Source organism: Ahaetulla prasina, chromosome 7 (genome assembly GCF_028640845.1).
Source record: "Ahaetulla prasina isolate Xishuangbanna chromosome 7, ASM2864084v1, whole genome shotgun sequence".
Lineage (NCBI taxonomy): Eukaryota > Metazoa > Chordata > Lepidosauria > Squamata > Colubridae > Ahaetulla > Ahaetulla prasina.
In genome coordinates this window covers 81,884,502-81,908,179 of record NC_080545.1, presented here as the reverse complement: position 1 = coordinate 81,908,179, position 23,678 = coordinate 81,884,502, and the positions used below count along the sequence as shown (strand labels likewise).

Genomic DNA, 23,678 nt, shown 5'->3' with positions numbered 1-23,678 from the left:
CACCATGGTGGGGGGCCTTTTTGCCCTCCCCGGGCTCTGGAGGCTTTCTTTGAGCCTCCGAGAGGGTAAATACGGCCTCCCCAGGCTCTGGAGCCCCTCCTGGGAAACGGGCCCGTTTCCAGCCTTCCTGAACTTCCGGTAGGCCCATGTTTCACCCTCCCCAAGCCTCCCCGCGCGCCCTGTACCTACCTGCATCTAAAACGGGCTGCACGGGGACTCTGGGGAGGGGAGGATCGGTGGGGGGGCAGCCAGGAGTGGGACTTTGGGGTTCTGCACAGAATCTTAGCTAGAGGTTCTCCCAAACTCCTGCAAACTTCCAGCAGCCCACCCCTGGCGACATGATTTATGACTGTGATGACTTACAGCTATGATGGGCAGACTCCATTACTGATTACTACCTGTAAAATATGGACTGAATTTACATGTGGTTTGCTTAGAAATGATCTTTTGTATTCAGACAAGGCGATGAGCAATAAACCCACACTTTAAAAATCCATGATGGCTGGCTTCACCCTGGAGTACAGTCTCCAGAGGAAGCCTTGTTATTTCTGAGGGAATGTGAAATGGAGGTAATTTCTCCAAATGCAAATGCTGCTCCATGGACACTCATTAAAGAATGCGAGTCATTTTTTGATCCTTTTTATTTATAATACAAGGCTGAGCTGCACACAAATCACCAACATTCCAATTGCAGAATGGAATGAACAATGAATTAGAAAGGTCACGCATGGTTTATCATGGCTAGTTATAGTGGGAGCGTACGCGGTAATAAGCCATGCTATGCAAGTGTTAATGTTCCCCTGCGCTAGCCCAAGAACCTCCAGTAGGATTGAATGAATTCAGTCTCCCAAGCGGATTTCATTGAGTTAGCTTATAAAACTATTATTATAGATCTATTGAAAATGAATGAGTCTCTACAGCTGGAATGGAGGTTTAAAAATAAATGTGTGATCATTCACGTAAAAACAAAACAAACACGGAGGGAAAAAGACGTACAGGAGAACCAATTGGGGAATGAGTTATATCCAGTTTGTGTGAGCCAATGTCACAGCGGAATAAAATAGTGCAGGCACTGCCTATGTTTCTTCACTAAAAGTTGACAGAAGGCTTTTATAGAAGAAGCTGGACTGATAACTCCTAGTGTTTAGATTTAGTAAGTGGCAAAGGTTCGCCACGCAAGTAATCAGCTCTGTTCACCTCCTCAAGCTATAAAATTTGAAAGTCCCCAACAAAATCACATTAGATGGTATTTTGGGCCCTTCTGCTTATCCAATAATTCTGAAGTTACCCTCAAAGAGCTTTGCAAGCACATTGTTGCTGATTTATTTCTACGACATGGTTATTCATGGTTAACTGACCATGGTTTGCTTACTTCAAAGTTTTGGGTTTGTGTGATGCAGCTGGGTGGAGGATAGGATAGAATAGAATAGAATAGAATAGAATAGAATAGAATAGAATAGAATAGAATAGAATAGAATAGAATTTTTTATTGGCCAAGTGTGATTGGACACACAAGGAATTTGTCTTGGTGCATATGCACGTTCATCAAGAATCATAAGGTACAATACTTAATGATAGTCATAAGGTACAAATAAGCAATTGGGAAATTATCGGTATAAATCTTAAGGATACAAGCAACAAAGTTACAGTCATACAGTCATCAGTGGAAGGAGATGGGTGGTGGGAACAATGAGAAGATTAATAGTAGTGCAGACTTAATAAATAGTTAGTGTTGAGGGAATTATTTGTTTAGCAGAGTGATGGCGTTCAGGAAGAAACTGTACTTGTGTCCAGTTGTTCTGGTGTGCAGTGCTCTGTAGTGTCGTTTTGAGGGTAGGAGTTGAATCAGTTTATGTCCAGGATGCGAGGGATCTGTAAATATTTTCACAACCCTCCTTTTGACTCGTGCAGTATACAGGTCCTCAATGGAAGGCAGGTTGGTAGCCATTGTTTTTTCTGCAGTTCTAATTATCCTCTGAAATCTGTGTCTGTCTTGTTGGGTTGCAGAACAAACCAGACAGTTATAGAGGTGCAGATGACAGACTCAATAATTCTTCTGTAGAACTGGATCAGCAGCTCCTTGGGCAGTTTGAGCTTTCTGAGTTGGCACAGAAAGAACATTCTTCGTTGTGCTTTTTTGATGTTGTTTTTGATATTAGCTGTCCAGTTTGGACTAGTGGTCATCAACCAAACATCAATCTAGAAAAGAAGACATTGTGAGTTCAAATTGCACCTTGGCCATGAAAGCCAGCTAGGTGACTTTGGCCCAATCACTCTCTCTCTCTCTCTCAGCCCAACCAACTTCACAGGATTGTTGTTACAGGGAATATAGAAAGAAAAAGGTGTGTTGGATACAGTATGTTTGCTGCTTTGAGTTATTTGTAAAAAAATTTAAAAGTGATATAAATAAATAAACTGAATCATAAACTAATCTCTTCAACTAGGCTGAGATATGATTGTCTGATCTACGTGGCCCAGTGTTTGTGCCACTCAGTCATTCACTAGACCAGGGGTGTCCAAACTTGGTCCCTTTAAGACTTGTGGACTTCAACTCCCAGAGTCCCTCAGCCAGCAAAGCTGGCTGAGGAACTCTGGGAGTTGAAGTCCACAAGTCTTAAAGGGACCAAGTTTGGACACCCCTGCACTAGACCATTCAAAGGTCTCCCATAGCATATCTCAAACATGGCAATTGTAAGATGTCTGGACTTCAACACCCAGAATTCCCCATTCAGCATGGACGACATAATCCACATATCTTAAAAGTTGCCAAGTTTGTTGCCAATGCTTGTCTACTGCAATCCTATTTGCATTTTCTGCTTTTAGGAAAAAAGCATGCAAATTTTGTAACATTCTCAAGTTATGGAACAGCAGTTGCTTCTTCCTATTTCTAGTAAAAGGCAGTGCAAGCAGTCTAGATTGTTGACTGATTGGCCCTTGCAACAATATCAAAGCTACCTCTGTCCTATCACCCTCTCCTAGTTGTATGATACTAATTGGATAGTCCTCTGGGATACATGGACCCTTGCTCTTATCAAAGAAATGTATTGCAAACTGCATCATACTGTAATATGCAAACTCAGCCAGCAGTTAATATGGGAATGATTTATCCCCTAATAATTGAAAAAGGAGTGTCTGCTTCTTAACAAGATACCTTCTGGCAGATCAAGGTGTCCATTACTGATCCTTCAATAGAACCAACTAACCTCATTTTCAGGTACTTCTGAGGGAAAGTTGTCTACAGTAACTCAAACATACCTCTTACTCCCTTTAAAAGAAAATTTAAGATATGCTAAATGTTTTATGACCTAAGGACAATACTGTAGCTTTGCTTCTCACTGGAACTGTCAAGAATATTCTCCACAATCGCTTTCTCACGGTGATTGGTTATCTGCCATCCCTACCTACACACAGTGTAGGAAGCAGCTGTTCAAAACTATCCATAGATAGAGCGGAGAAGAAGCCCGGGTTGATCATTTTGTTTGTTTCAGGGGTGAAATCCAGCAGGTTCTAACAGGTTCTGGAGAACCGGTAGCGGAAATTTTGAGCAGTTTGGAGAACCAGCAAATACCACCTGTGCCTGGCCCCAGAATGGGGTGGGAATGGGAGATTTTGCAATATCCTTCCCCTGGAGTGGGGTGGGAATGGAGATTTTGCAGTATCCTTCCCCTGCTATGCCCACCAAGCCACGTCCACCAAGCCACGCCCACAGAACCAGTAGTAAAAAAATTTGGATTTCACCACTGGTTTGTTTGCTCTGTAGGTGATACAATAGCAACTGAAGTTGCATGCAATATTGTCTGTTTGGACATTGCCAGCTAAATATGGGAGTCTTGGCATTAACCTCTGTCCCAGGACTTGGTGGTCAACTTACAACTCTCTCACTTCCTGAAGAGCAACAAAGATGATTAGGAGACTGGAGGCTAAAACATGTGAAGAACGGTTGCAGGAATTGGGTATGTCTAGTACAACAGAAAGAATGGCTAGGGTTGACATGATAGCAGTGTTCCAATATTTGAAGGGCTGGCACAAAGAAGAGGGAGTCAATCTATTCTCCAAAGCACCTGAAGGCAGGGCACAAGCAATGGATGAAAACTAATCAAGGAGAAAAGCAACCTAAAACTAAGGAGAAATTTCATGACGGTTAAAACAATTAACCACTGGAATGACTTGCCTCCAGAAGTTATGAGTGCTCCATCACTGGAGTTTTTTTTTAAAGAAGAGATTGGACAACCATTTGCCTGAAATGGTATAGGATTTGGTATAGAGCAGGGTTCAGCAACCCATGGCTCTGGAGCCGCATGTGGCTCTTTCATCCCTCTGCTGCGGCTCCCTGTTGCTGGTCGACTCCACAATTGATAGGGCTTTCGGTTAGGACAGGTAGAGGAAAAAGAATGCGGAGATTCTATGGTGGGGGAACATACTTCCAGTCTGCAGAGGAAAAAGGACTCCGCACTAGGAGGAGACTATGATGGGGGAACATCCAGGATTGAATGGTGGCTTCCGGTTGGGACTTTTGTGGCTCTTTGAGTGTATAAGATTGCTGACCCCTGGTATAGAGCAGAGGGTTGGACTACAAGAACTCCAAGATCCCTTCCAGCTTTTTCATTCTTTTATTCTGCTTTTGTTCAGCTGGCATTATTTAGAAGAGTAAAGAATGTCTTTTTAAAGACATGGTTCACACATTGCGTTAAGCCTTGCCTTCTTTAACTTTGCTTATTTGAAGAAATCACAACTATTTGAGTTCACACATCATGCCAAGCTGTTAACCGTGGCTTAGAAACTGCATCACACTAAGCCAAAAAGGAAACAAGTCATATTGTACCTTGGTACAATGTCTAAACCATTCTAATGCATCTGACTTACAGGGATCAGTCTCAGAAACAGGCTTACTTTTTATTTTTTATTTTTTGGGGGGGGGGAACCATTTTCTTCTAAATTATTTATCCCTAAGTGGGAAATACTATTTTTTTTTTTTGTTTACATTTATACCCCACCCTTCTCCGAAGACTCAGGGCGGCTTACAGTGTATAAGGCAATAGTCTCATTCTATTTGTATATTTTTACAAAGTCAACTTATTGCCCCCCCAACAATCTGGGTCCTCATTTTACCTACCTTATAAAGGATGGAAGGCTGAGTCAATCTTGGGCCGGGCTTGAACCTGCAGTAATTGCAGGCTTTGTGTTCTTAATAACAGGCCTTACCAGCCTGAGCTATCCGGCCCCTATTTGCCAGGAATGTAGTAACTGAGAGAGACAAGGAATGGGGAGCTTTGAATATTTTGGGTCTAATATTGAGGGATCGAAAGCTGTGGCTGAGTTTCACTTTACTTCCTTGCTACTTGGAGTATTATTTGTTCTGGTGAAGATTTAGCCTTCAGGGGTATTGATTCGTATGCAGGAATCTGTCTTCAAAGCAGAGCAAAATAAGGCAAATATAAGCCATTTTAGACCAGGAAAGGTGTTACCAGTAGAAGAGATGGGGAAATAATTTTCACACCACTGCTACTTTATCACTATTGACATCTGCCCAGACATGAGAAGATGGCAGCTAAGCCACAAAGAGTCCTCTGGTGCTGACACAAACCCCACAATTATGTTGCAGAGAAGGAGAGGGAGGAAAATTGCATTTTAACATCTCGTCTGGCTCTGACGTCACTTGATATATTTGCATCTCTATCCATTAACTAAATGTGCTGCTTGCCGTTTACACTCAGCATCGCAAGAGGCCATTGGAAGGACTCCCTGGGGAAGCTGAGTCATACCATTTGGAAGAGATCCCTTGAGAAAATCGTCACAAGACTCTTGATGTAGATACTTCTTTTTTTCCATGTTTCTTGAAGGGAGAAGAAAATCACAGCGTTCACTGAGCTGGAAATGGATTACGATTTCCTCCACACTGCACAAATCAGACAGGAAAAAACATGTAAGCATGAAAATTACTTTTCGTTGTTGTGTCATTCGATGTGTATTGCATCTCCCCAAAAAAGTAATTAAACTTTCTGCACTGCCAAACTGTCTAAATGTATTTGTGTGTCTGTTGGTATACCTTTGAATTAGTCAACTGCCTGAACTGATTTCTGCAGTTTTCTTGGCAAGATTTCAGAAGGGATTTACCATTGCTTCTTCTCTAGGGCTGAGAGAAAGGGACTGGCACAAGGTCACCCAGCTGGCACTGTACCCAAGGAGGTACTAGAATTCAAGATCTCCCAGTTTTTAGCCCAGGGCCTTAACCACTACACCAAACTGGTTCTCTTGGATATGGATTGCAAGCACTGAAGCAAAGGTTCCCAAACTTTTCTATGCCTGACACTCCTAGGAAATGTTCAATTAATGGTCGCAACACTATGCAAAACTAACTGTGACTGGTGAGTCCCAGAGTTGAGAATACCTGCAGTAAAGAATTATATTTGATTGGGAATATTACAAAACCCCACCCAGATTTGCTGGAAAGCAGACATCGAAGAATGTAATGATTTTGATTAATTGCACAGTCAGCCGAATATTTAGACTGGACTTGGCATTTTTATCTACCTATCGAGTGCTTCCCAAGGACTTGGTATAGCCAGATGTTGATGTTTGATGATGTTAAGAGATATTGTTGCAGGATGTAAGCTGTTCCCAGTAAATCTGCCTTTTATCATTGCGTGATAGTGATTTTGTCAAAGCCAAATGATTTCGGATTTTATCGTACCACTAGCCCTTATTTTACCCTTTCTCTTATAATGGTGGGCTTGCCTCTCTGTCTACATGTTTGCATTTTTTCTGTAGATAATAAAAAGTACAACTGTGTATACATACACATTTATGCATGTCTTATTCGTGTCAGGGTTCCAACAGATGCCCTAATTAAATCATGAGTCTTGAGCCAAGCTTCAAAAGAATTCCAGTTATTTATTAGGAGATTCATGTCAGCACATTACCAAATAAAGCCAGTTCTGACCCTACGTAATTTATGCTCCAATTATGACCCTGTTTCCCCTCTCCCTCCAGAGTGGGTAATCAATCACATTCCCAAATGGAGCAATTTCCCAGGTTGTAGAGGTCACTCTCCTCCAGCTGTAGGTAACCTTGGGATACAGCCTTGAGGGAAATAAGCGTGGAATGTTCATGTGTCTTTGGCAGCTGTGCCATTTCACCGGTTTCCCATCCCCTCCGGCCCATGGCAACTCAAGAGCAGGCCCAGAATTGCTTTGCGAGTTGACAGTTGGTCTTTTTGATGTTATAAAATTTTTTTGTTGGTTTGCAGGATAAAATGGAATTCCGCTTAATATGCCACATTCCAAAATGTGTGTCCATGTTGTTAGCCCATTAAGGATTGCACTGTTAATGTTAAATTTATTTTAATTGATTACATTTTGTCAGTTTTGACAACTGGGTTTTTAAAATATTATTTCTGGCGGAAAGATTTTTTTTTTTTATTTGGGATTTTTTTTCCTTTCTGGGGGCATCCTTTTTCATACAATTTGCCCGATGACTGAAAATAAAATTATAAATGTTAATAATCCTAAAGGCTCAGTCTCCTACATATTTTCCCAGTTCGCCCGCTTCCTTCCCACAGTCCCCATACTTGAGAATTTTCATAAACTTCATTAAAATGCTAGACGGACTGCTTTTGAGGGAAGAAACATGAGTAAATCCATATGTGCATTTAATCAAAAGTCTGTGCCAATTGATGTTGCTGGGGGAAACCTAAGGCATCTCTTGTACCATTGGCAGTAGACCATTGGTTGACATGGCACAGGCATGGAATGAGCTTGAAACAGGGCCATGCAAATGCTTAGGACAGATGTGTGTTTACTTAGTTGATTTTTAGAGAAGAAGAAAAAAAACCCGATAAAGCTGATAGAGGCACATTCTCAGGGGAATCTTAACTTGATAGTATAAAATTATCCACTTTTGACCCAGAGGGTACCTGTGCACTCATCCTAACTTCTTGGGACAAGAATTAAGATAGACATGTAATTTAGATTTCTCTCTCATATATTACATGTTGAGCTGTTCTTTGCTTTCTAATGGAAGTGTTTGCAATTGTTTTTGGCCAAAGAGTCATTTTGGATAGGAGATGGGTGGCATATTAAATAAATAAATAAATAAGCAAGTAAACAAACAAACAAACTCAGGCAAGTAATTTTGATATGGTGTTTAAATGACTTTTCCTCCCGTTTAGAACACTCTTAAGTTTTCTCATATTTCTTATTCGTAAAAAAAAACCACCCAGAAATATTTATTAAGGAATGGAAAACAGATTAATTGAGTGCTCTTTTTTGAAATGTAGGGCTAAGGGTGTCCTGAAACCACCCAGAATTAGGGCTTTGGAAAACAAACACTATCACTAGGGATAACATAAAGAACAGCTTGCATGTAGGGTAATAGACATGCGAGAAATTTAAATAGGAAAATCAGGTGCAGGTTGCCCATAGATGTTACAATCAGGTACTCTGAAAAATTCATTTCATGCCTTCATGAAATGACAACAGCAACTGTTTTGTCCAATTCATTACATGTCTGTCTTAATTTTTCTCCAAGAAGCTCAAAAGCAGCGTTCATGAGCCTCTTCTCCTTGTTATCCTTGTTGCCATGGCAGATGACTGCTGCTGGTTGACCATGGCTGAGCTCAAAAGCTAAATAGAAACAGTCCTGGTTAGTATTTGGATGGGAGCAGGGGTGAAATCTGAACTGGTTTACTACTGGTTCATTGGCTGCGCATGCACAATGTGCATCATGCATAAATGCAAGATGCATGTGCACAGTGCACACCAAAAGGAGACATAGGGTAAGTAGAACAGTGTGCAGGGAGAGGTGATCAGCTGTAGAGTGCGATTTTTTTTTACTTTTGAAAACATTTTTTTATGTTTTGTAAAAATAGGTTGTAAAAAAATGATTTTAAAAGTAAAAAAAGGCTCTGACAATCGCGCGGCTCAGCTGTGATCTTCAGAGCTTTTTTTTACCTTTTGAAAGCATTTTTTACAACCTATTCGGCCGAATAGGTTGTAAAAAATATGCTTTTAAAAGTTAAAAAAAATGGCTCTGACTATCAGGCAGCTCAGCTGGGATCATCAGAGCCTTTTTTTTACCTTTTAAAAGCATTTTTTAAAAGAAACGGCAAGTGGGGAAGCGGGTGACCGGGCATTGGGTGGGCATGGGCAGGGGGGGAGTAGGGATTTTTGCTACCAGTTCTCCAAACCATCCGCCACCATCGCTACCAGATTGGCTGATCCAGTCCGAACCGGGAGCATTTCATCTCTGCATGGGAGACCCCTTGGGTTTACCAGAATTGTTGATTATAGTGGGAAGTAGAGGGGAAAAAACTTCTGACAAGAAGTCAAGCCCAAGCCATTTCGGTTCTGTTGCTAAGATAACTGCAGAGATAGACCTGTTCATGATATCACCAATATCTGAATTAGGGGAGAGTTTATTTTTACTGTTTTCAGTTCAGTTCAAAATAAGAAATTCATGATGAGCTGCTGAACAGAGATGGGCAGGATCCAAATTCACGGCAGCACATTGTTGTCACGTGACATATTGCAACTTCCGCTTTGCTAAACCAGGGTGGGCATGGCCAGTGCGTGAAGCATCCGGCCCGCAGGCCACAAGTTTGACACCCCTGTTACAGAGTTACATTGAGGACAAAATGAGAAAAGAGACCACCTCACACACATATGCAGTGCGCCAAGCTCTTAGAAAAATGGGTGATGTTTATATAGAAATACGTGCCTTAGTTTCTTCAATATTTTTGTTTATTCTTCTATACATTGGATAAATGCATCATTCTGTTTTTAGTTTTTCCTTCATTTTCCAGTTGAGTGCTACCTTTTTGAATTTGAAAGATCATAGAAAAGTATCTGGTCATCAGGTAATTCAATATTGCTTTGAAAATAGTGTAAATCAGAGGTGGTGTTCAGCAGGTTCTGACCAGTTCTGGAGAATGGGTAGCGGAAATTTTGAGTAGTTCAGAGAACCAGTAAATACCACCTCTGACTGGCCCTGCCCCCATCTATTCTCTGCTTCCCGAGTCTCAGCTGAACCTTCTCTTCCTTTCTTTTTTGGGTGATATTTCTCCCTATCCACTTTTTGTTTTTCACTGTCAATTCCACTGTAATTATCTATTTTTTCATCTTAAATTATTTTCCCTTCAACATTATGTTCTTGCTTCATATTTATATTCTCTTTTTCCTTTTTTTTTTGTATTCTAACCAGATTTCCGCTTCTTTATCACCCTTAAATGCTTCATGCACCTTCTTAAACATTTCCATTAGTTCCTCATATTCCCAATGTCCATATTGTCAATTAAAAAAAAAATTCTATGTAGTTAAAATTCAAGTCCATGTAGTGTCTCTCTTTTTTTTTATTTCCAAGTAATATCCAATTCAAATATTTGTCTAGACCATTCCAGTTTAAGGCTTTGTTCTTTTTCACTTCTTTTCAAAGTTGGGATCCAGCTGTTTAAACAAGTACTCCTTAAAATTTCCCACAATAGTAAGCTGTTTCTTCAATGTTTAAAGTGTTTGTTGTAGTGCTTTCTTTCCACCAGCAGATGTCTCTCTCCAATCCACAAATCCCAGGCAACAAAGTATCACTTTTAAATCCACACAGAATGTACTTTCTCTTCAATTTCTTTTCTTTTTATTGTTAAAAAGTGCTTTCTCTCAATTTTCTTTTCTTCTTTATTTCTAATTTCTTCAAATTCGATTTTAAGTCCAGATAGAAAGTTTTCCTTTTTGGGATTTAGTCTTTTAACTTCCTCTTTGTTCTTTTCCCTCCAATTAAAATTCCCAAGTGGCAATTAGCCACTTATTTCATGCTGGGACCTCTTTTAAGCTTTTTTTAAAAATTCTTTTTACTTTTAAGTTGGCCAAATCATTCATTCGGTAACAATACTCCATTCAAACATTGCTCCTGCACAAATCTTAGTCCGGTTGCCCCAGCTTAGAGCAGTCATTTTAATGGCCGCCAGCCCCGCTGCTGGATCAAAGAGCTGCCTCCGACCCTTCAAGGAACTTGCCTGTTCCTCTTGATCTTCCGAGGTGCCTCTCTTTCTTCACTATCCCTCCAAGATGGTTCCGGTCCAAAGTCCACCACCTCCCCCCCAGACAGCAGTTTGTCTGGCTGAATTTTCTCAAAGCTCATCGGAGCTTCACTATTTTCCAGCCAGTCTCACCGTGATGCTTCCAGCTCCTCCTCTTAAATGTACATTCTTATTCCTTCCTTTTTTCTATTTGTTCCCATGAGGAACAGGAGATAGAGTGGTAGAGTTCTAAAGGGCAGATAGAATGGAAGTCTGCCCAATGATAAATCAAAGAGAAGAGTCATGGTACTTAGCAATTCAAGGCAAATATATGCTATCTGGTCCCTTCACCCAATGAAGTATGCTGTCTGCCAGAAGTAAGCATCAGGGATACAACAGATCAATTTTCAAGACTTACTGTGATTACTATCAACTTCCCTTTCTTTCTTCTATACATGGGGACAAATTATAATTCAGCTGATACATAGAGCCTTATCCCACATTTTTGATCATCCCGAAACAAAGCTTAAGATCCCAGGTTGCTGTTTCTATTCCATTATGCCAGTCCGTGGTAGAAGTACAAGAAGGGAAAGACAACAATGCAGGACAATGGGTGACTACATAAATTTTGTTGGTGGGAGTGTTTGGATTCATGGGCAGTAGTTTGAATTATCTAAATGATGACATCAGAGGAATTGCATCTTACATAGAATAATAAAAATGTGTTTGGCCAAAGCATTCCAAGCTTAATCAGGAGGGCTTTAAAGTGAATGCTGGAAATAAATATATTGAAAAAAAGGAACTCAACTTGCGGATTATAGAAAGTAAGAAATTTGGTAAAATGCTTTGTAAAGTTCATGGCTTTCATCGTCTGCACAGTACATTAATGCCCAGAGTATGGGAAATAAAACAAGATGGGTTTAATATCTTATTACAGAAAGCAAATATGATTTAATAGGTATAACAGAGACCTGGCTGGGATGGTTTCTATGATTAGAATAAAACCATTACAGGATACCAATTGCTAATTGTTAATACAAAAGGTGGAGTGATACACGTTCTAAAAACATAATATTACAATATGTAGACTTTGCTTGTAATAATAATGGATGGGCAAATGAAAGCCACATTGTAGGTGGTGTCTAACCTAACATGCCAAAGCACAAACAATGGAGGATGCCTTCCAAAGCAAACTGCAAATCTTCCAAAGTTTAATTATGCCAACATTCGTTGGAATACAAACTCTGCCAAACATGATTCGTCCAAGAAATTCCAAACTTGACTTGCTGGCAGTTTTGTTTTGCTTGTTTTTTCTTCAGAGCCAGCATAAGATATTCAACTGTCTCTGATCCAGAGGTGGGGCTGCTGGGTGTTTGCAGGGGTTCGGGAGAACCTCTAGCTAAGATTCTTTGCAGTTCGGAGAACCCCCAAATCCCACTCCTGGCTGGCTCCACCCACCCCACCCCGCTCCTCCAAGGAGTCCCCACGCGGCCCATTTTGGATGCAGGTAAGTACAGGGCACACATGGAGGTTTGGGGAGGGCGAAAAATGGGCCTACCAGATGTTTCCGGCCTCCAGAGGGCCTCTGGAGCCTGGGGAGGGCGTTTTCGCCCTCCCGGAGGCTTGGGGAAAGCCTCCGGAGCCCGGGGAAGGCAAAAATGCCCCCCCATCATGGTGCAGTCTACCCAGCAGCCAGGCAGAGAGACTCTTGCTAAAATTTTTGAAGCCCACCCCTGCCCTGATCTGATGTTTAACAATAGGGAAGACTTAGTTGAGAAAATGAAAGTAGCAGGAATGAGGGGTCCTTGGTGCTCTCTGAACTTGGTTATTTTCTTGTAGACGTTTCATTACCCACACTAGGTAACATCATCAGTGCTAGTAAGGAGTGGGGTTTGCTCTCAGCTTATATTCTAGTGGCTTGTCCTGTCATTGTTGGTGTGAGTGGTCTTAGAAGTTCTTTGGTTGTTGTTAGCTTTGTTTGGATATAAACTGAGAGCAAATCGCACTCCTTACTAGGACTGATGATGTTACCAGCTTGGGTAATGAAACATCTCCAATAAAACAACCACGCTCAGAGCTGTTACCTTCCCACGAAAGGTGGTCCCTATTTTTCTACTTGCATTTTTTATCTGCTTTCAAACTGCTAGGTTGGCAGAAGCTGGGACAAGTAACGGGAGCTCACCCCATTACGCGGCACTAGGGATTTGAACAGCTGAACTGCTGACCTTTCGATCGACAAGCTCAGCGTCTTAGCCACTGAGCCACCGCACCTATTCAGGTGAATAGAGAAGAGCAAATCTTGAGTTTATCTTCAAAAAGGAGAAAAAGAAAGATCCCACGAACTGCAGACCTGTCAATGAGATGTCAATAAACAGGGCAGTTCCAGAGCAGATCTATAAGCCCTTTGAAAGTAATGCAGTAATTATCACAGCATGGATTTCTTGAGACTGTACCTTGCCAGGCTAACTTTTATCTTCTATTTTCTGTATCTTCCTTAATGGCAGCTAGTTTTGTGTAGTGGTTAAAGCCTCAGGCTAGACACTGGAGAATGTGAGTTTTACTACTGCTTTGGGCACAAAGCTATCTGGGTGACCTTGAACCAATCACTCTCTCTCAACCTTAGGAAAGAGGCAATGGCAAGCTAGTTCCAAAAAATCTTGCCAAGAAAACTTCAGGGGCTTGTCTAGGCAGTTGCCAGGAGTCAAGATTAACTCAAAAGTATAAAAAAAAATCCTTTCACCTTCCGGAATGGAATGGAATAGAAGAATGGAAGGGAAGAGAAGAAGGGAAGGGAAGGGAAGGGAAGGGAAGGGAAGAATAGAATAGAATTTATTGGCCAAGTGTGATTGGAATTTGTTTTGGTGCATTTGCTCTCAGTGTATATAAAAGAAAAAGAAAAAAAAACCTTCATCAAAGGTATGATTCTTGATTCGTGCAGTATACAGGTCCTCAATGGAAGGCAGGTTGGTAGCAATTATTTTTTCTGCAGTTCTAATTATCCTCTGAAGTCTGTGTCTTTCTTGTTGGGTTGCAGAAGGGTAGGGAAGAGGAGAGAGGAATGGAGAGGAAAGGAGAGAAGAGGAAAAGAGAAGAGAAGAAAAAATTTTATTGGCTAAGTGTGGTGAGATACATAAGGAATTTGTCTCTGGTACAGAAGCTCTCAGTGTACATGCAAAGAAGGAATAGTAGAGAAGATGAGAAGGATAATAATAATATTACAGCCATACAACATGGATGAGTATACTGAGACATAAGACAGTACTGTGAGGATTAGGTGTTCTAGAGAGTGATGCCACAAGAGAAAAAACTGTCCCTGTGTCTATTTTGGCATGCAATGCCCTGTACTGGCATCCTGAGGGGAAAAGTTGTAACAGTTTCTGCCCAGGATGTGAGGGGTTTGTAGATATTTTCTCAGCTCTCTTTTTGACCTGTGCAATATACAGGTCTCCAATGGAAGGCAGGCTGGTTGCAATTGTTTTTTTTCTGCAGTCTTAAGTATCCATTGTACCCATCCTGTTTAGTTGCTGTACCAAACCAGACGGTTACAGAAGATTGATATGGAAATTAGCAGTTTGAAGACCATTATATAATTATGTAACAACAACAACTGCTTGGTTTCCAGTCTATCAAATACCATGATAATTATATGTTAATTGGAAAGGGCTAAAGAAAGAAGCCAAGAACCTAAAACTCTCAAGGGTATAAAATTCATTTACATCTTCTCACTCACTGGCATAGTTAATTTGTTTAGAATGTTGAATTTGTTTACCGTGGCTTCATTCTTGCAGTCAGATTCTAATCTACCCAGACTGTCTCTGTGATTCTTCTACCACATCAAGCCAAGAGGTCAAGCTAAACCTTGTACTGTCAGGAGATTCTCCATCAGGAAGCCTGGCATATGTCTTGACTTCAGGAAAACATTTGAGAAGATTTTCATGACATGCTGGTTGGAAAGCTAGTTAAGTATGGGCTGGAAAGCTTGCCAATTAACTGGATACACACTTGGCTCAAAATCATATCCAAGCAGAGTTCATCAACAGTTCCTCACCGGTCTGGGGAGAAGTATTGAGAGAAATGCCACAAAGTTCAATCCCGAGCCTTCAACACTTCCATATCTTCGTTTATGTCTTGGGTAAATGGGGGAAATGCAATGGGTGAAAGTAACAGAATTAAATTTAATTGGGGCAATCATTTTTTACTTAGTAATAAAAGTAAATCAACATGATTGGAATACCCTGCCTGGTAGCAATACTTATGAAACAGATTTTTGAATAGCCCAAACTACAAATTGAATATGATCTCTGTAGAAGAGAATATTTGTAGTTCGGGGTTGAACTGTGACCGTCGGGGTCCTTGGTGCACTGATGATGCTACTTAGTTGGGTAATGAAATGTTTGCAAAAAAACAACCAAACTCCGGGAGCACCAAGGAGTCCACAACTGAATAGGAGCCAAAAGTGTGATATGGCTGCCCAAAAGGAAAATGTAGTTTCAGCTTTCATCTACTCTACAAGAAGTATAATGTCCAAATCCTAGGAAATGTTCGCCCCATTTTACTCTGTTTAAGCAAAACAGAGGCTCCTTTTTTGTGACTTGGTATTTCTTTAGAGAATTTGAGAATTTTTTTCAGTTAAGCAAAAAAAAAAAAAAAATGAATAGCTCCTAGCATAATTTTATTTCAAAAGCTTCATTCAAAATTTAACATATTGTCTACTGCTCCATAAAACATTGCCAACCTTATAAGTCCCATTTTTTCGAAGGTCTTCTTGTCTATCTTATTTCTGAACCGTTCTAACGTAATAGTCTTCAGATATATTGGGACTGAAGCTTCCAGAATTCAAAGCCATTTAGGGAGAAAGAAAGAACCACCATTTACAACTACAGAATATTGTTTTCTTCTGCAGGATATTTAATCTGGATCTAGATAGCTTTTAGGATCGTGTAGGAGACATGCTAAGGGATGCAGTGGCTCAGTGGCTAACACGCTTGAAAGGTGAGCAGTTCAGTGGTTCAAATCCCTAGTGTCGTGTAACGAAGTGAGCTCCCGTTACTTGTCTCAGTTTCTGCCAACCTAACAGTTTGAAAGCACATAAAAATGCAAGTAGAAAAATAGGGACCACCTTTGGTGGGAAGGTAACAGCACTCTGTGCATCTTTGGAGTTTAGTCATGCCGGCCACATGATCACGGAGACATCATTGGACAGTGCTGGCTCTTTGGCTTTGAAACGGAGATGAGCACCGCCCTCTAGAGTTGGAAACAACTAGCACATATGTGCAAGGGGAATCTTTACCTTTAGGGGACATGCTACTACAGTACTAAATTTTCTGTCGTGTCCCACTCCTCCTCTGACGGCCAAGTCGGGGAAGTCTGTATCAAGCGTGCCTCTGCAGCTCTGCCAAAGTCCTATCAGAGTCCTCAGGGCAGGCAGGAATCCAAGGTGTGACTTCAGCAATCCAGATTAGACTTTGCCTGATTCAGAGAATGCCAGAAAGCAGATCCTTTATATAGGCCATGGGGTGTGGCTCCATGACTCAGCACTTATCCAGGCCTGCCCCTCCCTTCCTTTTGCTGACGTCGCCTCTCCATTCTCTGGAAGCGTGGATCTATCCATTGCATCGTTTCGTCTCCAGCTGTTGGTAATCCCAGCTCGTGGCTGGCTTCAGACGCACATGCTATTGGAGGGAGGTTTGTTTGTTCGGTTTGTCCAGGCATGGTGCCATGGCTGGGGGCTGGAGGCATGCCAGGACATTCTTCTGTACTATCAGCGTCCGGCAGGAGATAAGAGGGGCCCGGCTGTGGCGGGGGAGCAAGCGAGGCACAACATTTTCATATTGAATAGTCAAGATGTGAATTTTGGGAACTACTTATTTGACAGAGTCATGGCAGAGTCAAGACAGGGTAGCTTGGGTGGTTTTTCCCAATACTGTCAAAAATATAATTACTTGAGAAGCTTCCTAAGTACACTTTTCTTCTTTGCAAGTTGTTTAATCTGGTCCAGAAAGGAATATTTGTCAGCGGACTTAAAGAGTCTCAGGAATCTTGCCATCATCGCCTGAACATGTGCCTCTAGGTAGGGCGACTCCAACCATTAACCACTGCCACCAACTATGCTTTTCTCCTCTTCCAGACAAAGGCATCTTATTCTTTCCTTTGCAGAGCTTCTAGATCAGTGGTTTCTCAATCTCAGTCACATTAAAATGAGTGGACTTCAATTCCCAGAATTGCCATAGCCAGCGTGGGTTCTAGAAGTTGAAGTCCATGCATCTTAATATTTCTGCGGTTGAGAAAGTTTTTTGCCCTCAATCAGTCCCCTGAGATTTCAAGCAGCTTTTGTTCATCCAGGGGTCCAGAAAAATAATGCAGCTGGCTTTTGGATTCAGTGTTCTAAATTAATATGTTTTCTTGTAACTACCCACAAAGAATGATCTAAAGCAAATAACAAATAGTAGTGTGCAAAGTTGGCTGTTGCTCATCTGTTGTAAACATTATAGTGATCAGCAATGTAACTACAGAGAAATAACTGTAGATTCATTCAGTAACCTTACCATAATCTAATAACTCAGGCAAACATAATGAGAGAACATATAATTTTATGTTCCCTCATTATCCTTGCCTGAGTTGTTAGACTGTTGACTTGGGTTAAAAAACACAAGGGTTGACTTGTGGTTAATAAACAAACATTGAATAATTCCCCCACCTCTGCCCCTGTGTCTGTATCAGAGGTGGGTTTCAACAGGTTTTGACCAGTTCTGGAGAACCGGTAGCGGAAATTTTGATTAGTTCAGAGAACCGGGAAATACCACCTCTGATTGGCCCCGCCCCCATCTATTCTCTGCTTCCCAGCTGATTGGGAGAAAATGGGGATTTTGCAGCATCCCCTGCCACGCTCACCAAGCCACACCCACAGAACCGGTAGTAAAAAATTTTGAAACCCACCACTGGTCTGTATGATCTATGTAAAGAAGTATGATCTACATACTTCTTTAGAAAAATATTAATCATTGTTCTGGATCTGGCTTTTGCAGTATATTTCATTCCTATTGTACACTTCGACTAAATAGGCTTGGTAAGGGCTTTTCTTAATTGTAAAAACCATGTTGCCACCTTGAAAATTGTGAATTTTTTACCATGTGATACAAAGTCATGAGACATATAAAAATAATTTGAGGTGGACATCTCGGCATTCCATGGAAGAACAAACTGTTCTCATCGAAACCTCTAGCAATTTTGCCTATCATTGCTAAACTATGTTGGTCTTCAAGCCTTCTTATAAGAGATGCTTCCTCAGCTGTGCTGTACATTTGTTAAAACAACACAACATCCACCTAGTTCTTACAAAATAGCCTAAACATGAATGTAGATCTGTGGAAATTATTGCAGTGTTCTCCAGGGTTCATTGGCCAAGCATTCTGTGGTGGGATTGTGTATCAAAGAAGGGAAATATCTGCCATATAAATTCATCTGAAATTCAGAACCAAAATAATTGTTACGCATGAGGCCCGTTTCCATTCTAGGTAATCAGTAAGTGTTATATGGCCATCTTCCCCAATAAACTTCCCTCTGAATATATAGGAATTATAATTCCCAGAATTCATAGAGGACAACTCTCAGCGGGATTCTGGGAGTTTCTCATCCCGTTCAGTTCTTTTTTACATATTGCAGCTCATAATTGGTACATGAGTATTGCTTGCAGAAAGAGGTGGTCGGAAGACAGAAATTTGTAATATCCTGAGATCACAAGATCGTCATTTGTCACCTTCCCAAGTAGCTTCTGACAAGCAGACTCAATGGGGAAAGCCAGATTCACTTACAACCACATGATTTGCTTAACTGTGGCAAAAAAACCTGTAAAATCAGGTACAACTCACTAAATGACCACATCACTTAGTGATGTAAGTTCCAGTCCCAATTATGGTTATAAATTGAGGACTATCTGTACTAATTATTGGTGGGTAATTGGTAAATTCCTGCTTCCCTTTCCGATGATTAATTAGCTTTGAACTGAACTGGACAGTGGCCTGGGAAATTCATATATACTGTTATCTCTTATCTTTTGGCAGTTCTTTAAATGATTAGAGGAATCCAGTGGTGGGATTCAGCCAGTTCGCACCACTTCAGGAGAACCGGTTGTTAACTTTCTGAGCAGTTTGGCAAACTGGTTGTTGGAAGAAATCATTAGGGCAGAGAACCGGTTATTAAATTATTTGAATCCCACCACTGGAGGAATCCTCCATTTGTGACTAGAGGAATCATCAAAATTCAATGGCTCTCTTTAAATTAAGAGAAAATTAAATGTTTAATTTATTCTTTATTTAAAATTATGATCCTATAATTTTAAAAAGCAAAGTTTAAGATGGAAGTGGTTGCTATCTGACATTGACTTCAAATTTTATTCAACCATATTAGAAAAATATACTTAAATTTATTTTGAAAAAAAATGCTTTGAGTGGAAGTAAAATAATCCAAGATTTACTTTAGATGTAGGGAAAAAATAACCATTAAACCAATCTGTCCATTTCAGTTTCTAATTTTTCCAAATGATATTTGGTTCATTCGATTATTTTCACATCATTTTAACAATTTCAATCTATGCAAAAAAAATAATAATGCATGTCTTCTTTTTGTGTGTGCATTTTAGGCCTTAATATTCATATGATTGTAAGCAATGAGAAGGATTAAGCAACCCATAAGAGGTAGAATGGGGAAATGACTTTTTAAAAAATTATATAGTAGAAATACATTTAATTCTTTATTCAAATGTTACATAAATGTTACATATATAAGAGCTGTGATGGCGCAGTGGTTAGAGTGCAGTACTGCAGGCTACTTCTGATTGCCAGCTGCCTGCAATTTGCAGTTCGAATCTCACCAAGCTCAAAGTTGACTCAGCCTTCCATCCTTCGGTGGGCGGTAAGATGAGGACCCAGATTGTTGGGGGCAATAGGCTGACTCTGTAAACAGCTAAGAGAGGGCTGTAAAGCACTGTGAAGCAGTCTATAAGTTTAACTCGGGTGTCAAATTCAATTTCATTGAGGGCCGCATCAGGGATGTGTTTGACCTTGGGGGCTAGGGTGGGCGTGGCCAGGGTGCACATGGCCAGCTCGACGTCACTCGTGTCGGGGGCGCCTACGGCACCCGAGCGCTCTGTCAGTGAAAATGAGCTCCCAAGCTTCATTTTTGGCTGCAACAGCCTCCTGCAACCTCTGCCACACACAGCCCTCCTGAGCTCCATTTTCACTGGCAGAGGCACCACGAGACGGTTCTTTGCTGCTTCCAGGGTCATCCCGTGGGCCAGATCTAAGCATCCTGTGGGCCTTGAGTTTGACACCCCTGATCTAACTGCTATTGCTATAAATCAAAACAAAACTTTATTATACTCGTTGGCCAGCAAGCCAATGTAACCAAATCTAATGCATAACAAAACATTCAATAAATTCTCACGTGTAAGCAAGCAGATGCTCCTTCTTTTCCGTGATGTTGCTCTTTTCATTGCATCTCGATGCCTCTAAGCAAGTAACATTTTGCCAAGGAGGAGATGACTGCACTGTAGCTGTGTTGCTATAAGGCAGCTTACCTACAATTGTTCTGCAGGACTCGGAGGCCTTTTTTTAAAAAAAAAAATAGCTGTCATCTTAAGATAAAAAAGGCAGAAGGCCTCCAAAATCTTGCCGCATTTTAGAATCTGCCCTCCAGAATGATTGAAGGGATCAATGCCATTTTGTAAAAAATGACTGTGCTACGCGATACCTTCCTCCAAGCCATACACATGAAGAAACACGAAAGGAAAAGGAGTGGATTTCCAGATCAGGAGAGGATTTGGTCATGCAGCAGGAGCATAATCAATTTCCACCCCCAGAGATCTTCCAAGATTTCTGGGTTTACATCCACAAAAGTTAGAGCATATCACAAAGCCAGTCAGGAACCAACATCTTCTATTCAGGGCTGTCAAACCTGCGGCCCCGCGGGCTGGATGCATTACGCACTGGCCACCCCCACACCTGGTTTAGCAAAGGGGGGAAAAAGTCACAATACGTCACATGACGATACAAGTTTGACACCCCTGACAGCTGCTACTATGGTGACAGAAATATAAGAAACAGGTCTAAGTGATTACATTGAATTATTTATCCGGATGAACAATATTACTTCTTTCCCAGACGCTGCACCTAATACAACCATCATTTATGTGCCACCAGCACTAAAGCAACTAGAGAGACAACCCTGGAGCACAGCCAGCCTGCTTTGAAATCTTATGAGAACTAATTAAATCCTGTAGGGGGGGGCGGAAATCAAGCTACAGTTTGCAAGGTTCTGATTGCTAAAAATCAGCAGGTGATATTTGGAGGATGAAAAAAATGGACAATTATGACAACCAGCATTAGACTTATTTGTTTGCCTTTGTAAATTTGCATTTTAGTTGAGTCTAGGCCAGCGGTCACCAACTGGTGGTCCGTGGACCACTGGTGGTCTACAAGAAAATTTTGGTGGTCCACAGAAAAATTATTTGCATTTTTTATATAGCACTAAATACCATTGATCTTCTTAAAAAATTTATATTAGTGGTCCACGAGATTTAAAATTATGAATTTAGTGGTCCCTGAGATTCGAAAGGTTGGTGACCCCTGGTCCAGGCCCATGATGGCGAACCTATGGCACGTGTGCCACAGGTGGCATGCAGAGCCCTCTCTGCTGGAACACCAGCTGTCACCCCAGCCCAGCTCCACCATGCATGCGTGCGCACCGGCCAGCTGGTCTTCGGGTCTTCCCCCCCCCCCGTGCCCCATTTTGGGCCTGGAAAGCCGCCTGCACCAACCTAGAAGCAAAAATGGGGTGCCTGGGGGGGGCTGGGGTGCATGCACGGGGGGACATGCACGCATGCGGGGGGACATGCGCAGATGCATGGAGACAGGGCACATGTGCTGGGGGGGCAGTCGCATTGCATTTTGGGGGCTTGGGCACACATGCTTGCATTCGCAAACTTTGGACACTCAGTACCAAAAAGGTTAACCATTACTGGTCTAGGCATTTCACCTGGAAATAACAACATATATGGCAGGACTGGCAACTCTCCTATATAACTGGTTCTGATTGGTTCATACATTAACTCATTTTGGTTCATGGTAAGTGCAGCAGGCTAATTGATCTCCTTGGCAATTTAATGTTGATCATTTGGTTTAAAATGCAAAGAAAACACTCTACTCTGGATATATATAAGAGAGAGTTGAAGCTAATAAGGCTGGAGCCAAAGATTCTCAGGCCAGGCAGAACCATTATGTAAACATGGAACAGATGTGTCTGAATCTCAAGGCCAGGAAAAAGAGTAATCAGAATTCTATTTTCTTGAAAAGGTAGGAGGAAAAGATTTAAGATTTAAACTCTAGGGCTGATGTGTGTATGCATCTACTGCATGTATGTATGTATAGGGCTTGATCTTGTGTAGGTAGATGTTTGCTTCTCTCTGTGTGTGAGTGTGTGTGTATATACACATGCACACACACGCACACACATAAACACAGAGATGTGCACATAGACAGTATATCTCTATCTCCCATCTCTCCATCTCTCTCTCTCTCCCCCTCTCTCCCCTCCCCTCAACAGATACACACAATCATACACAGTTTGCAAATCTTATCTAGCCTTGTTAAATTTGTGAATGCAGGACTGAGTTGCTGGAGAGTCAGTGCTTATTGCCTTTCCCAATAATGAAGTCTGAGAGGATGGATATTGTCCTGCTCAAAAGATCAAAGTTATTTACTATGAAACACTAAGACTTTCTTCTCAGTCATGATAGTGTAATCGCCCATTCCCTAATATTGTAAGATAGTGGGGTAGCATGGTGCTCAATACACACCTATCAATTTTGCATTGTTTTAAGTGAACCCTAATTCCCTTCTGAATGTTGTCACTAACTTTGATTTTTAACATCCTGGTAGACTATGTCATGCAAGAGTTATTTATGATGACTTGGCTCATGCATCTTATGAACATCTAGTTTAGATACACATGCACTAAATCTGATTTTCAAGCTCCAGTGGATAGTTGCAGTCATTTCTCTTAAGTGATAATGAAACAATCCATATTGTAGTTTAGTACAAGGTGTGAATCCAGTTATCTACAGTAGGCTGAACAAAATAGAAATAATTGTGACAATGACAAAGCAGCACATTTTTCATGCATCCGGATCTGCTGTAAAACACTGCAAATAGGATAGGAGGTCATTTGCCCAATAAACATCTCATCTAAAAGTTTCTACTATCCCTGCACAAACAGAAGTTCACTTAGCTAGCCTGATGCAACAATTACTAGAAAGCGCAGTTGAGAAAGACCAAGGGCAAGTTATTCTTAGGATATTTTTTAAAAAAAAACAAAGTATATTCAGGCATTTCAACTCAATTATAAACTCTATAATTGTTCTGTCAGTGAGCAGCTGGAATGGCCACTGAGGTCACTGTTCTATTCTGAAGAGCCGAAACATACCACATGGAGGAGTTTAGTCAAGCTGTTCCTGCACTTCTTCCCACTCAACCTGTTGATATGGTTGTGGAAACCCTTCTGAAGAAATTGGGTATTTAAAACAAAGGCAGTAATGTCAGAAATAAACTTGTCATCAAAACAGTATCAAATGAACATTCCTAGAATGCCATCAAGCTGTGGAATTATTTCTTTCGCATCG

At 41.1% G+C, this 23,678-nt stretch overlaps 1 long non-coding RNA gene across 2 annotated transcripts in view; it reads left to right on the top strand.

Moving 5' to 3' along the window:
• The window catches only part of LOC131202652 (uncharacterized), a 52,977-nt gene that overhangs the window by 3,823 nt on the left and 25,476 nt on the right, over window positions 1-23,678 (top strand). The window contains exon 2 of one of the 2 annotated variants that reach the window (XR_009156182.1): window positions 5,841-5,923. This is a non-coding gene — a long non-coding RNA (uncharacterized LOC131202652). Of the gene's footprint in view, window positions 1-5,761; window positions 5,924-23,678 lie in introns of those variants that run through there. The other variant, XR_009156181.1, reaches the window with a different exon arrangement.